The sequence below is a fragment of the Hetaerina americana genome, unplaced genomic scaffold, assembly GCF_022747635.1.
Source record: "Hetaerina americana unplaced genomic scaffold, ioHetAmer1.1.p SCAF_6, whole genome shotgun sequence".
In the NCBI taxonomy this organism is placed as follows: domain Eukaryota; kingdom Metazoa; phylum Arthropoda; class Insecta; order Odonata; family Calopterygidae; genus Hetaerina; species Hetaerina americana.
Window position 1 is genome coordinate 8725354 of NW_027287205.1, and position 16269 is coordinate 8741622.

Below are 16269 nucleotides of genomic sequence, written 5' to 3' on the forward strand. Positions count from 1 at the left end.
ACTGCGTGGATGTGCTGGAAAGACTCCGAAAGAGGGTCATCAGGACCAGAAAAGACATAACCGCTACCTGGCAACTCCATCATGACAACGCGCCTTGGCACAGCGCTCTACGTGTCCGCGAGTTACTGGCCAAATACCAGGTGCCAACGCTGTCCCACCTCCCTATAGTTCTGACGTCGCCCCAGCAGACTACTTTTTGTACCCTCAGATTAACGCAACCCTGAAAAAACATGTTTTTTGCCCATTGAATAGATATAATAAGCAGTGACGAAGACCTTGCGAGAGGTCCCCGAAGACGCCTTGCAGGCCGCGTACCGGTCATGGCAGAGTCGCTGGAAAAAATGTGTAGAGGCCCAAGGAGAGTACTTTGAAGAATTTTAAGTGTTTGTGCAAATATTTTCAATGAATTACTTTTAAAAAACAATTACATTACCTTTGGAACGCAACCTATGTTATGGATATATTATTAGAATAGTTTTAGTCTGCTATGAGCAAGTTTTTAATGCGTCCAACCTTCTTATGAGATCACGGTGAACTTATTTATTAACCTGACTATATTCTTTTTACACGTTCTCCCTGCTAACTACATTCTGTCATCGAAATTGATTTATTCCTTGTTACTCATTTGAAGAAAGGTTACGGCATTCCCTTTACATATATCCGCGCGGAGATAAAGCACCTTCCCTCACTGAAGCTGGTGCCCTCCGCTCCCTCGGCCAACCTCCGCCAGGGGCCAGATTGCACCAGGGGGAGGAGGCGGTGGTATATCATCCCCTCCCCGCACCTCTCCGAATTTCTGATTTGCTGGCGGGTGGCCCCGCCACGGATTCTGCACATCTAATCTCACCGAGGACTCTCCTCGCCCCCGTCGGCGGGCGTGTCGCGGGGGCGGAGGGAGACGCACTCGGGGGCGTGTCTCGTCCGTCCGCGAATAAACCAAAAAGTTTAGTGTGTGGACCCGAAATTGTGCTAGTGGGAGGAGTCGTTAAAGCAGACTTCTCTCAAGCCACCCCTGTATCCGGCCGCCCCCAGCCTCCCCTTCCCGCCCCCAACCTACCCTTCCCCGCCCCCAGCCTCTCATCCTTTTTGCCTCCTTTGCACCGATGACCTCTCCTCTCGTCCTGCCCCTCGTCCGAAAAGTGGCGGGACCCCTTGGCCCTCCAATTTCCCGTCCCCACGCCTCCCCCGCCCCCGCCGCGGAAACCAGGGGTCGCAATCAAAAAGGGAAACGGGGACATTCAAGTTTTTTGACCCAGGAGTCGGAGTTATTAGGTACGCGTTGAGTTTCGTTCCGATGCGAAACGTAATATATCCCTTTCGGGGGAGAACTGTGCTTTTAGTGATCCCAATTCGTGATTCACGACAATCATGGGATAAGTCACCAGTGAGGATCAAAACGGGAAGAGGCATTAGCGACGGTAAGGACAGTGAATTGCAAATTGACCAGCAGTTTGCATGTGTAGCCACTATGAGTATAGAAGACGAAGTAAGTCAGTTTCATTTATACCCGAAGTAAAACGATAGTGGTTACTTATGTAAGAATTTTATACCATTTTTTACCCTTTGGTTAACTGGTGATTACATCTTTTAAAAAAGGCCTCATTTAGAATACGCATATAGTGTATGGGATCCGTGTGAAAAAGGCATCATTCGGGTAATTGAGAAGGTTCAACGCCGGGCAGCCCGTTTCGTTGAAGACTCTTACGATAAAACGTAAAGCATCACTGCAATGCTTATTGAGTTGGGGTGGGAATCATTAAAAGAAAGAAGATTCAATGCTAGGTTGAACTTACTACGTGAATAAATTCATGTCTCGCAAACTATTCGCACTCCTAAATGCATTGGCCGCTTGGACCATGCATATAAAATTCGGGAAATAGATGCCGAAACTAGCAGATTCAAGGACTCCTTCTTCCCACGGACAATATTGACTATATTAACTGTAGGGTTATAGATATAACAAATTCCACTTGTCACACTCAGCGTCTAGGGAATAATTCGTTTAACTCAATTGCATGCACTTTCACTAACCTCGTATGTTTTGTGGTCAAAACCCTTTCTTTCCGCATGACCGCATTAGAATGCCATTAAAATGTGTGGCTCTTTACATTATTGCTTACTGTGCTTGGTCAGTTTTTAAGTTCCCCCTTCCATCCCCCGTCTCTATATCTGTGGGGGGACCCTCCTTACTACCTGCAACGTTGGGTCACATTCCCTACCTGTGTCCTTGGGGAAGAGACCGTTTTATGTTTCATGTTCACGCGGTAGTGGCATTTTGCCTTCCTACTATTCACCCTACAAATTCTACCTTGCACGATATTGTGTAAATTTCTCACTGCACCCTAAGGTGCAATTATTTGTTAGATAATAGTATGTGTATCTGCGTGCGTGTGAAATGAAAAGATTTTTGCGTGAATGTATACACCGCTATGGGTATAGGTTTGCACGGATATATTAATTTTGCATGTGGTTTCGTTCACTTTTAAAGGTGGTGACCTAACATGGCTTGCGGGGTATTATGCAGATGTAGATGCAATGCTTCTGAAGATTCAAGAGATGTAATATGTACGTACAAGTGCGTTTCGTGACATCAACCAATAGTAGAACAAAACACTAACTAAGCTTATTTTTGCGCTAGAAGGAAATCATATTTCATGAGAAGAAACTGTACGTATTTAAACTCGGAAAACACCGAATTGATAAATGCGAGTAGTATACTCTATTTGTATTGTTTCCATGGCAAAAAGTGCGCTTTCAAAAGTAGCATGACTGTTTTCAGCGAGACCGCTCTTTATCTACGAGTGTTATTAGGATGGGTAAGCATGTATGTAGAGGAATGATGGCGAACGCGAGAAAGAGAGAATCTGCATCTACATCTAAACAACAACCCGCAAGCCGCCGCTAGAGCGTGTGGCGGGTGGTGTTAGGCCACCAGCCATGCATGTACAATCGCAATCATCTTACCTCTACACAAATATTAGTTTGAAAATGCACTCGAAAAATCCTAATCACAGGAAAAGACGTATGCACATACAACACTATTTAATAAAAGGATACGTAAATTCATATCATGCTGTAGAACTGTTAAAAAGATGGATCTATTTAATAAAAAATGTGACATGCAGGAAGAAAGATGCAAGATATCGACAAATATATACATGTACACTACCAGTTCTAATCATCTCTGACGCCATTGCTGTCATATCTATTTTAATCACTAATGGTTCGAGGAAAAAACGATAATTTAAATCCATCCGTTTTACTTTCTATGCACCTGATTTTACGTTGGTGAATTGATATCACCTGAAAATCCGCTCATGCGAGACCCAATGAGGATTATTTACATTTAGGATGTTTATGAGTTAAGGTCGAAGAGAGTGTAGCTGAGGGAAAGGAGGATTGAGATCTTGTCAAGTGGAAAAGGGTCACTTCTGAATGTCTTATCATGGTATATTGTGGATCTGAGCAACAGGGGGTGAGTTTGCAAGAAAATTAGACCACGGCTACATTGCGCTGTGGTTCAATATTTTAACGGTATTATCTGTAGGTGTACGGTAATATTTTTGGGCTAATGTTTTGAGCTTGATTAAAAGAAGGTGATTTGCAAGTACGATCAAGCGCTTCAGCCGGATAATAAAGGGTTTCTTTTGTTCTTAGATTCCAATCTGAACGTTATGGTCAGTGTTTTCTCTATACGCGGTACTAAAATCTTAAAATTTGAACTTAAAGGCATCTACTTGAAATAATTGATCGGTTTTATCCCTATTTTTGGGAAGCAAGTGGGGATTATTCTTCTTTCAGAGTCAGTTTGGATGAGATTTTTAGAGTGAATAATTGGCCTCATACAAGTATAGAGAGGGAACTTGCGCCCTATGGATGCGGCAACCTTCATCCCCATCCAAGAAGTGGGTTCGTAGAAGTATTCTTCGCAGGTTCTTCTCAACGCTGCTCCACTCAGGTTTGCGTAGAAAATAACCTCCCCATTTAAGTTTGCGAAAACATTCCTTGGAGTGGGACGTTATTCCTCACCCTCTAGCCTACTCTCTCTTGAATACTTTCAACCTAGCAGAATTTATTTCCACCAACTTGCCCTCTCTCTCTCTGGCATGCGCCCTCTTGCATACACACACACGCACGCACACGCACGCACACGCACACACACGTACGCACACATGTACATAACTTGGAAAACAACAAACAATATAATAACGCATAAAAAGCACACTCACAGGTTATTCCTTAATAATTTGTTCTTATTTTGTTTGTTGCAGTCCAGTATTTATTCAACACTTCGGTGTTACTTCGACGGAATAATCTACGTATATATATATATATATATATATATATATATATATATATATATACACATTCAAACACGAAATCCCTCCAAACGGCGAATTAATACTCATTTATATAGAAACAGATGTAGGGAAAAGGGATAGGAACACACATAAAGGACGAACACAATAAAGTTGGGGAAGGCGGAATCGAACGGATCACAAGAGTAAAAATTTGAATATTGTCCCGGTCAAGGATATATTTTTACTCTTGTGATCCGTTCGATTCCACCTTCCCCAACTTTATTGTGTTCGTCCTTTATGTGTGTTCCCATCCCTTTTCCTTATATCTGTTTCTATATAAATGAGTATATATATATAAATATATATATATATATAGATATATATATACATGTATATATACATATATATACATATATATATATATACATATATATGTTTATATATATGTATATATATGTATATGTCGCGGTAGTCCAGTGGGTAGAGTGTTGGACTGCTGACCGGAGGGTCCCGGGTTCAATTCCCCGGGCAAGGCACTCTGGGCGCCAGCAGCTCCACCCAAGCTATGTGATTTTTCGGGGACCAGATCTTCCTGGGAAACCATAACCGGCACAGGGAAAGGAACTGGCCCCCTGATGTGTGAATTTCACACGCCGTCGGGCTTAGTACTGGGTGATCTCTACCATCACCTACTGAACAGACCTTCGGGTTGATTACTGTGTTTATGGTTTTTTTATATGTATATATATAATATTATTATTAGGTAATCAACCGGTTAAGGTAGGTTTTTGGATGGACATAATTACTAATTAAATAATTTGTGACCCCTAGCAAAACACAACATCCTACTTTACATCAGGTCCCTCTTCATCTCTGCGTACCTTCTTCCTCCCTTCAACCCATCCAACATCTCTATACTGTTCCTTCCCTTTCCTCGTTTGCCTAACATTCTCCCCTCAATTACAGCCTTCAACATCCCGCTGCCGGTCAATGCCCCCTTCATCCACTTTTCCTGCCTCCATAGGATTTCTCCCAAAAAAACCCCTATCTTCGCGCGCCATACCAAGTACTTCCTCGTTTGTTTTCTTCTCTGTCCATTTCACCTTCTCCATTCTTCTCCACACCCACATTTCAAAAGCCTCCAGTCTTCGTCTATCCTCCTGCTTCAATGACCACGTTTCCGCTCCGTACATAGCTACAGGTACTACGCTCCATATTAAAGTTTCATGAGTCTTTTCTTAACATCCTTACTCAACGTCCCTGTCATCAACTCCCTCCTCCCTGTAAAAGCCTCTTTACCTAGCGCAATTCTTCTCCTTACGTCCCTACTACTTTGACCGTGTTGGTCCAAAACACTACCGAGATACGTTAAGTGTTCTACCTGCTCTAGTTTTTGCCCTCCTATTCTAATGTTAAGCTTGGCCTTTTTCTTTCTAGAGGATCGCATAACCTTTGTTTTATTAATATTGATTCTCATCTCATACATGTCGCACTGAATTTCCAATTCACTCAGCAATGGTTGCAGCCCCTTGGCTGACTGACAAACTAAAGATTGGTCATCAGCAAACCTAACTGATTTTACGAATTCCCCGCCCACTTTCATTCCTACCTCCACTTCTTCCCATGCCTCTTTAATCATTTCCTCTGCATACAGGTTGAACAGCAACGGTGATAATGGGCAACCCTGCCTTACACCTCTTCCTAACACTGCCCAACCGGCCTACCCGTTCCCCACCCGCCCCTAAGCGGTCTGAGACATGTAAAGGTTGCAGATTAGCCGCCTTTCCCCCCATCTATTCCCATTTTCTTTAATATACTATTAGTTTTTCCCAATTCACTCTATCAAACGCTTTTTCGAAATCTACGAAACAGGCAAATACCTCCTGGCTGTATTCTATATTCCTCTCGATTATTAATCTCATTACTGCAATGGCATCAAGCGTACCTCTCCCCTTCCTTAAACCCAAACTCATCATCCCCTAAGCATTCATTTGCCCTACTCTCTATCCTTTTTTTTTAAATCCTGAGAACAACTTTAGCTGTGTGTGATATCAAACTTATTGTCCTGTCTTCCTCACATGATGTAGGCTTTACCTTTTTCGGAATAGGAACTAAAACTGATGTCACAAAGTCTTCCGGCCAGATTCCTTCCTCATAAATACTACGGATCAGGCCATATAGCCTCTTCCTCCCACATTTTCCTACGCCTTTTAAAAGTTCCGCGGGAATGTTATCCACCCCCACGGCCTTATTTAGTTTCATCTCTCTTAATGCTCTTTCTATCTCATTGTCTAGTATGCCTGGACCTAAGCTATCTTCCTCTACGTCATATTCTTTCTAATGTCTAACTTTGTTGGTCTAAGCTCTTTACTAGACAGTTCTTCTATACTATATACTCTTTCCATATCTCTTGGATATTTTCTGTGTCAACTATTGTCTTACCCGCCTCATCTCTAACTGTTAGTATAGATCTCCGTTTCTTACTACCCGATAAAGATTTAACTTTGCTGTACAGTGCACCAATTTCACCCTTCCTGTGCAAACTTTCCATATCTTGAAAAATATATATATTAATACATTATCCATTTATACACATTTATCTTTAAAAGAAAAGAACGTGACATCTTTCAAACGGGAAGAGAGTGTTTAAATATCATCATATACGAGTATTAAGTGGCGGAAGAAAAGATGCCTAAGGCTGGCTTTAACTGTACTTATGACGTGATTGATGGACATCCTATTGTCCCGAAATTCTCGATTTCAGAGTTTTTCTAAGGGATTTATGCCAGAGAGAGAGAGGAATTACCGATGATTAGTCCGACATCGTGCCCCCCCCCCCCCGGTCATAGCAAAAACCTATTATTCACTCCCAGGTAATACATCCCAACCATTTCATGTGAGTCCATCCAGTCTTTTAGTGGTCGGACATTTGAGTAACATTTGTTTTAGGACGTGATGGAAAGAACAACCTCGGGCTGTCCGCTCGCGGGGACCAAGAAATGGCTTTTTTGTATAGTTATTTTTTTCCCCTTGCTTCCTAGACATCCTCCAATGTAAAAGTTACTCTTTCTCAGGCATTCTCGATCTCGGCCAAAGCTTCCCTCAGCTGTCATTTTTATTTTACCCGCCTCTCTAAAACACTTTCTCCGCTAAGTGAGATGTCCCGAAGTAATCTCCCGAGAAGGACGAGGTGGATTAGCTTTCGCTGACGATGCGTTGAAGGATTGCGATCCGACGGCGAGACAGTGTTCCCACAGTGACACGTGTTCCCACAGTCACTTGCAAAGGCCTTGTGGAAGGCGGATTGGCGCCACTTTTGACGCCTCCAGAGATAACATTCAGTTCGTGAGCCAAGGTTGGCTATATTATGGTGAATGGGAGAAATATGTGAGTGAGTATAATGAATACAGTATATATATTATAATTTTTTAAAATTACCTGTTCTGTGCTTTCCTCTTAAACATCGTGTCTTCTCAGCCACAAATTGCCATTTTTGATCGTTAAGGAAAGTGTACTAGTGTTTTTTTTGTTTTCATCCTCTGAATTTTGTCTCCTCACGACGAATTTATCCTTTGGTTATTAACTTCAAGTGTGATAGCGGAAGTAATTGAGACATTTTTGTCAGCAAAGGCTCACATTTTATCCCCAATTATGCCGACATTTTCGATAAATTTTGGATAAATATAAATTAAAGAATGAGATTTGCGTTGCAAAACAAGTTTTTTAGAGATCCAAACGAAGAAAAACAACAATATCAATTAAATTAATACAAATTTACCCTCTCATGTCCATGTGGTATTGAAATTTCGCCTACTTCCTTTTCAAATTCTAGATTGCACGTTATTGGATAAATTTCTTACTACATCCAATGGTGCAAATATTTGTTAAATGATAGTATATGCAATTGCATGCGTGTAGAATTAAAGGATTTTTGCATGAATGTATACGCCACTGTGAGTATAGCATTGTATGTATGTGTCGATTTTGCATGTGGTTTGTTTTCTTTTACGGGTGGTGATTTAACACCCCCCGCCACACGCCATTGCGGCTGCTTGCGGAATATTATGTTGATGTAGGCGTAGAGTATAATTACGGTGAGCCCTTTACTCATCACAACTCTACGAGTGCTTTATTAAATCAGGTCTCATTCCAGGGTTTTGTTTTTGCGGTTTGCAGTATATTCGTATTCACTTTACAAGCTACGAACGACCACACCTGCCGCAAACAATCCAGCCGAAATTGTATGGTTTTTTGCTCGAGAGAAGTGCAATTGTAAAAAAGTTATCATTGGTACAACAAAGTTATTTATTCACAGAAGATCGTTAACCATCTCCATCAAATAAAGTTCAGGCTCTGGGGTCCGCATTTTGGGCGAATTGCTCTTATTGGGCAAACTGCGTTCCCTTTGAGACAAGGTTGCCTAGTAGAAGCTAGTTGGATGCTAAAGAAGAAGCTCATGATTTGTATGAAAGGTATCGGTAAAAATTTCGGAAATATATCTATCACAGTTATGGCTACGAGGGTAGGCCGAAAACGTATGCACACATGCATGTAAGCAACAATCAAAATTACCATGAGAAGCACTCCTGATGGCATGTGGAAGTAACATTCCCCCTTAACATGCAGGCTTGGATTAGAGGTCGTTACATTTATCCAGGGTATTTTGAGGAGCGGAAGTATGGAGACGTGTTCTAGTGCTATGTCAACGCGAGTTTCCTAGATTCCAGGACTTTACGGCTGCCTTCACCTCATCTTCCGAGGTGTAATGATTACCTATGAGGAGTCTCTTGAGTTGAGGAATATGAATGAATATAACGACATCAAACCTGCGCATGCGTGTTGAGGGGGGATGTAACTTCAACTTACTACCAGGAGTGCTTCTGAAGGTCATCTTGTCTTTTGGTATACAAACATGTGTGCATTAGTTTTCAGCCTACCCTCGTAAAATACCACAAAATTCTTCAAAGTACATCCCTTGAGCGTCAGAAAACATTCGCCATTGGCTTTTCCACGACTCGAAGGCTCAATTTAGTAGTAGGCAAATAGGCATAAGTTTCTTCGGCGAGGGCGGCACTTAGGTGGTTCCATGTTGGTGTCCTTTGAGATAGGATTTCACCTTTGGTAATACAATTTAGTCTGCTGGTGCCAATTCGGGACTGTAAGGGGGTTGAGTTATCGCCGCGATGCCATGTGTAGAAGGTCTTCTCAAGCAGACATTAGACTCTGCTCTTGGTCGTCCGTCCTAAGGTCTTCAGGACGACTTTAGCACAGATCATTTTCATGTTATCAATGCCAATAATACGATCTGCTATCATGCGCACACTTAACAGACGGTCTGAATTCAGCAACTCACACACACACACATCAGGATTAAATTTTTCCCAATACTGTGTATACAAACCTTGTGAGCCATTTATATTTCTCAAGATAACTTTTACATACATAATATTTGAAGCTCACTGAATGTGGTGATGTAAATTTATGTTTGATAGTTTACCTCATTTGCTATTAACAATTCTTTCACCTAATATCGACGTGCATCGAACACATTAATGCGACCTGGAGTAGAGATTCCTTGCCAGTGACCAAGTTGCCGAATCCAAAATATGGTCTTTAAGGTCGCTTCTCTTTATTCACTGATGCGTTTTTCAAGTAAATGTAAATTTTACAATTAGATGACGATTTCCCGTGGAATCTGTCCTTAAACGATTATTCGTCGCCGTATCCGTGAGAACATTAATGATGAAAGCTCTAAATAAAGCACGGAAAACGCTTAATTCAAAGCGACTGATGCCCTCACAGTTACTGCAGACTTGTTGTACGAGTAGCCGATGGCTCTGCTCCCCCATAGAGCTATGACGGCGGGAGCAGTGATAACTGCTAATGGTATTCGCTACCCGCATCACGAAGGTTGTCAGCGCAGCGCCTATTCCTCAGAGAGGGGGTTGCAAAGACGTCTGACCCCAGTTGAGTATTGATTATCTAGTATCGTCTTAAAACATTTAAGTAAGGCAACAGCAACTTCTCTTATCATTCCAATAAAATGCGAGGAACATATCTATTTGGAGAAGAAAACAGGATGCTTTTGAATTGTACTTCATTTAATCAATACGAGTAGTCCTGAAAACAACGGACGCATTTTTCTAAAATGTGCGACAAAAATTACTATTACTACTCTTTTAAGGCCGTTATTCACAGAAATATTAATATTGGCAGAACATGAATTTGCCCTAAATGTCTATCTGGCCAAAAGAACGTCAATTGAAAGTATATGTAAACTCTTGGGATATCTCTGAGAAATCAAATTCAGCCTGGAGGTGCTTAATATTTGATGTTTAATTTTATATTAAATATGCATATTCCCTATACTTTACGGTCCTTGGATGCAAAAAGTTAGGATATTTTAAGTTGAAAGTTTTATAATAACTTACTTAACTTTAAATTAATTAATAATTTAATGGTTAAAATTTTCAAATAACATTATTTCGCATTGGAATAACCAGGATATGAGACTACGACTGCAAAACCATGTGTTGTTATTCTGCATCATTCTGCCTTTTGGTCTAAGAATCCGGAGTGGTGGGTTTAGGCATGTCTTATGTCGATTCATATACTTCTTCTCAAAAAGCCCTGTTCCAAATGGACTCAGGGTTAAGTCTTATTAGGTTTAACATTAACTATGCAAATGTTGCTGATCTCAAGTCGGGTTGATACCGAAATGTGATAGTTTCTTTTTCTTTTGAAATTTCGAAAAATTATGCTTTAGCAACTTCGCACACATACTTAAACACGAGTGAACGTTTGCAAATTCTTATTTCGTTTACCTCTCGCTTGAAATTTGACGAATTGTGGACACCAAACATCACAAATGTGCGGTTTTCTACTCCCATGTACCGCTTGCAGATGGCGATCGGATCGCCGTTCCCCCGGCAACCCGTAATTCCACATTCGCCGTGGCTAATGGGACTTTGGAAAGACCGCTAGCGATTTTGCTCCATTTCCAACGAGTAGATACTATGTACAGCATAAAACTTTACGGCAACCGTGGGCCCATCTGTTTCATGGTTTAAAAAATAAATGTATTTTTCCTGCGGTAATGGCCAGGGGTGGTGGGCACAGCAGGTGCATTCTTAGAGCGGTCTGCACTGCAGAATGAAGTATAGTATACTGCATAAAACCGCACCCCCTCTCCTACCACACATATGGCATTCGCAGTGCAAAATAAGTTTCCTCGTGGAAAAAAGAAATCCTTAGCCATCGATTTGCGAATTTCGCGCGCAGCACACCTGGACACCTGTTCCAGGGGTGACCCCCTATATAATCTAAAGTTGATGACAAACGTTAATGAAAAGTTTTTGTCTCGTAAGAAATTTAGAGGAGTATCAAATAATAATAATTATCATCCTCCCAAAAATCATATTACAGGTGGCTGGTTTATGTACACGATACAAGGCACGTCAAAAAGGAGTAAAATGTATACAGGCTCATTGAGATACAATAAATGTATATATATATATATATATATATATATATATATATATATATATATATATATATATATGTGTGTGTGTGTGTGTGTGTGTACACACACAAATATTCAAACACAAAACCCGCAAATTGGCGAACACATTTAGTTTTGATGGATCGACAGCGTGGACGGCGTGGACGGATTTCAACCGCGAGGACGGCTACCCCCTCGCCAGCGCGTGGAAACGTGTCCTCAAGGATTTCAACGAATCAGAGCACACCTCCACAAAATAGGCGCCAAACGGAGGGTATATATATTGGACCAAAACCTGCATCGGCACTTCAGTGGACCTGAGGAAGCCAACTGGAACGTTGGCAAAATATTGTCCGGAAAATGGATACATGCGGAAGAAAACCCGAAAGAACCACTTCCTACATCAAAAATCTCCGCGGAAGCCTACATGAAAAAAGATGAGGTTGTTTGAATAAATACTTATTTTTAATTAGTTTCCCTTTAACCATGCTTATCGCCTTGAAAATACCGCCCTTGGTTGCCAATGCACACTCTTAACGTTTATTCAAGCTTTCTAATGCCACCTGTCGGACACTTCTTTCAGGATAGCCATTAAGTTTGCGGTACAGTTTTGTTGGATGTCTTCAATTGTTTCAAATCAGCGTCCTTTCAAAGTCAACTTCAAATTAGAAAATAGGAAAGAGCTCGCTGGAGCCAGATCCAGAAAGTAGGGTTGCTGAGTGATCACCAGTGTGCCGTTTTTGGCCAAAAACTCTTTAACAATCAATTATGTGTGCGCCAGTGCGTTGTCGTGATGAACGCACCAGGACTTGTTTTTCCTCATTTGTGGTCGCTTTAAACCAAAATATCTGTCAAAACGATGAAACACATTCCATCAATGATTTCGACTTTTTTTCCTATCTCCCTGACAGTTGAACTACGGTTTTCTCGTGCTGAATCATTCACACTGGTGACGTGGGCGTTGTTTTTTGACGTCGTCCTCATCTCGGTTCTTTATCGTGCGAGGTTTGTCCAGTCTGGAAGCGATTGTACAAACGGAAACAGTAGAACAGAGGCATAGATCTATTGCCGAATGCCTCTTGATTCATTGCATAAGTTGTAGTTGAACTTTTAGCTTGGTTAAAACAAATTTCAATGCATACGCTCTGCTTCTCCAACACCTTCATTCTCACCAACATAAGACGAAAGCAAAGACAAGAATCGCTGTTGTGCGGAGACAAGTCAAGGTTGGGACACGAGTAAGGCGGTGTTTTACTTCTCACAGACGACGCTAGAAGGCGACAACTCACTAGCTGTGATCCGTCAAGCTAAGAGATCCTTCGCACGTAAAAATACCAATCTCATCTTTTTTTTGCACAGAACTTGTAGATGGTTGAACACAACTTAGTTAATATAAATTGCGCGTACTCGTTATTTATTAAATGTCAGCTATGCGCAATTGCGAACAAGCATTTGCTGCAGAATCACATAAACTCTGTATTTACTGTAAATCATTTCCTTCTTCAATTCTTCATGCTTTCCCTCCTGCCTCCCCGCCGTTCAATAAGATAACCGGAAGGAAGAGGACTACCTTCCTCAATCCCGTTTGCCGGGCGTTTTCTCTCCTATCACAGTCTCCGGCCATGCCTCTGCACCTGGATTATTTATCCTCATCGATCATACAGATGTGTATATACCTATGATACAAGAAAGCAATCCAACAAAACACTATTGCTTCTTCACTAAAAAAAAAAAACAAAGCGATTTCCATAAATCAGGATACACTAAAAAAAATGTACTCGAGCAAAATTTAAATTTGAAAGGCCACAGGCATTTTCAACTTGCAAATATTAGCATAGAACCTTGAATAATTTCCATTTCATTGCTATGAAAATAAAATGCTTCTTATTAGATCCAGGGGAATCAAAATGAAGCAAAGAGACTGGAAAAATAATACATCTTATGAATTTCAATGGTTTTTAAAGGAAAGGTAGCGTGACAATATAAAAAAAGAAGGTAAGATAAATAAATTTCTCGAAATATTATTTGATAAATAAGCTGCTAAGAAGACATATTGGAGGGGATGATGTTCCCAAACATTCCAAAGTGTAGAAGACATGACTCTATAACGTTGAGTTTTCGTTTAAAACAACGGTGCCTTCGAAGGCGATCCACGGAGGGGTGAATCTGTTCATTCTTCGTCCCTATTCCACCTATCATCCTCCCTACTCTCCCCGGAGCCAAATGAAGTTGGAACGGTCGCTCCTCCACACCTTGAGTTTGAGCTTTACATCTGTGAATTTCAAAGGGAAGCAGGGTTGCCACGTAGGAGATACATTCGTGTTATCCCCGAATTCCAAGGGTATTTCTGCCATGACAGCGGTCGGAATGTGGCCTTGAACTACAAGAGTATAAGGGCTGAACCTCAATAAGACTGTCCACTTTGACTCTCTCTGCTAATGTTATTACTTTAAGACATTTTTCTACCTTAAATTTGAAGAAAACTGTTGCTCTACGTTTTCACGACTTTAAAGGGGGATCGGGATGTTGCGGGGGCTAACTTACTAGCTTCCCGCCGAGAAGGCCCGGGTTTGAATCCTGGAGATTTTTTTCAAAGTTATCCCGATCCCAACTTGAGGTACTTTATGGAGAGCACTTGAGTGAGTATGTCGTCCGTCGGATGGGACGTTAAACTTAGGATCCCTTGACGCCATTCCTTTCTAAGTGTAGGTTGAGATGCCGGGTTTCTATTCTACATCTACATTTACTTAATATTCCTCAAGTCGCCGCAAGGGCGTGTGGCGAGGGGTGTTAAGGCACGACCCGTAATCAAGAAAAGAAATCGCATGCAAAAGTCACCAATTTATACAATCCACAAACAAAGCATGGTATTACATTCATACAAAAACCCTAAAAACCCACACACATGCAAACAAACAAACTACCAACTAACATACATATGCACCTACAAATACACCTGATATCTTTGCAATGTTTAATATTGTTTCGACTCGTAAATTCAATATTTTTAATATTTCTAAAATGACTTTGGTTTCTTACTATTATGATTTCTGATTGTTTGGGGAAAGAATGAGTATTGTATCTGTCTGTATTAGGACCTATCTCACTTCTTTTATCTTTGTGGTCTGATCTACCTGAGTAGTGTGGGGCCATTATAACTCTTTTAGTGTCATTGTTAAACTCGTTTGTTCTGAACCTTTCTAAAAGCCTAAGTCTCGCTTGTTCTCTCCGCACTTCAAGTGGTTCCCAGCCTAAATCCCCTTTGAGACTAGCCACACTGGTGTTCTGATCATAACAATTTTTAACCAATCTAGCGGATTTTCTCTGGACTCAATCTTTTTGCCAAATTTTCTCCCACGGATCCCAAATACTTGCGGCATATTCCAAATGAGGCCTAACTAGAGCAAAATAACATCTGTCTTTAACTCTTTCGTACATTTCCCCACCATTCATTTAAGGAAGCCGAGTATCTTTTAAGCGGATCCGCATATTGTCCTGATATGTGCTCCCCATGAAAGGCGTGGTGTTAGAACAACCCCCAAATATTTAAATTGTTTGGCCATGGTTTGCACTGAACACTCTATTTCATAGTTTATGTCCTGTTCGTCACTTCCTTTGTTCCAAAATTTCAAAACTGCGCATTTATCTTAATTAAGTGTTAATCCCCATTTATTGCACCATTCCGAGATTTGTCTAAGTCTCTAGAGAGTAGCTCGCGATCTAGTTGGCGCCTTATTTCCCTCTATACCACCGTGTGGTCAGCAAATAACCTAAGATTGCTACCAACGTGTGAACCTTTCACCTCCCCCATTCCCATTCATCTCTAATGACGCAAATGACCTTAGCTCTAGGTCACCTCTCGTTTAAAATACTTTGAGTTTTAAGAATATAACCTGTTTTTTAATTGTCGGTGTAACCAAAGTTTTCTTAAATGAGGTGCTTGGATCAGAAAAGCGATGGATTAAGTTTTAGGCACGGAGCGGAAAAAGACGTGAGTAGGGAGAAATCGTGAAGGCAGGACAGATGGCGGCAGGTCACACCGAGAGACAATGGAATACCGAAAAGGGTAAAGAGGAGAGAATGCTGGGAAAGTGTGGAAGAGGTATAAATCTAATACGAGTTTTGGACGAAATAATGGAAGGTTGAAAAAATACAGAGATATAAAGTGAGTATTTAGTGTGAGGTTTAAGAACCTTCTGGGTCATGTCATTCATAGCTTGTAAGTACAGTAGTAAGGAGGGCTAGGGTTCAGCGATAACCTACCCTAAGGCGCTAAACTACATATTATAATTAATTTCATAGGAGAATGCCGGGAAAATGCAAGAAACACTATTTCTCCAAAGCTAAAATATTGTGTTGATCTCGTGCAATAACTTTTATTAAACGATCTGTGGAATTTTTAATAGTTCCTTCAGTGCCACAGCAAACTCAGCCATTTCTGAAATGTAAGTTTATGTTCATTGCAGA